The following is a 377-nucleotide window of genomic DNA, read 5'->3' as shown; positions in this document are numbered from 1 at the left end:
GTGTGGTGGTCCCTGTGTGGTGGTCTCCGTGTGGTGGTCTCTGTGTGGTGGCCTCCGTGTGGTGGTCTCCGTGTGGTGGTCCCTGTGTGGTGGTCTCTGTGTGGTGGTCTCCGTGTGGTGGTCTCCGTGTGGTGGTCTCTGTGTGGTGGCCTCCGTGTGGTGGTCTCCGTGTGGTGGTCCCTGTGTGGTGGTCTCCGTGTGGTGGTCTCCGTGTGGTGGTCTCCGTGTGGTGGTCTCCGTGTGGTGGCCTCTGTGTGGTGGTCTCCGTGTGATGGTCCCTGTGTGGTGGTCTCTGTGTGGTGGTCTCCGTGTGGTGGTCTCTGTGTGGTGGTCCCTGTGTGGTGGTCCCTGTGTGGTGGTCTCCGTGTGGTGGTCTC

This window comes from Dipodomys ordii, unplaced genomic scaffold (assembly GCF_000151885.1).
Source record: "Dipodomys ordii isolate 6190 unplaced genomic scaffold, Dord_2.0 Scaffold91, whole genome shotgun sequence".
Lineage (NCBI taxonomy): Eukaryota > Metazoa > Chordata > Mammalia > Rodentia > Heteromyidae > Dipodomys > Dipodomys ordii.
Note: the sequence above shows the minus strand (reverse complement) of the source record.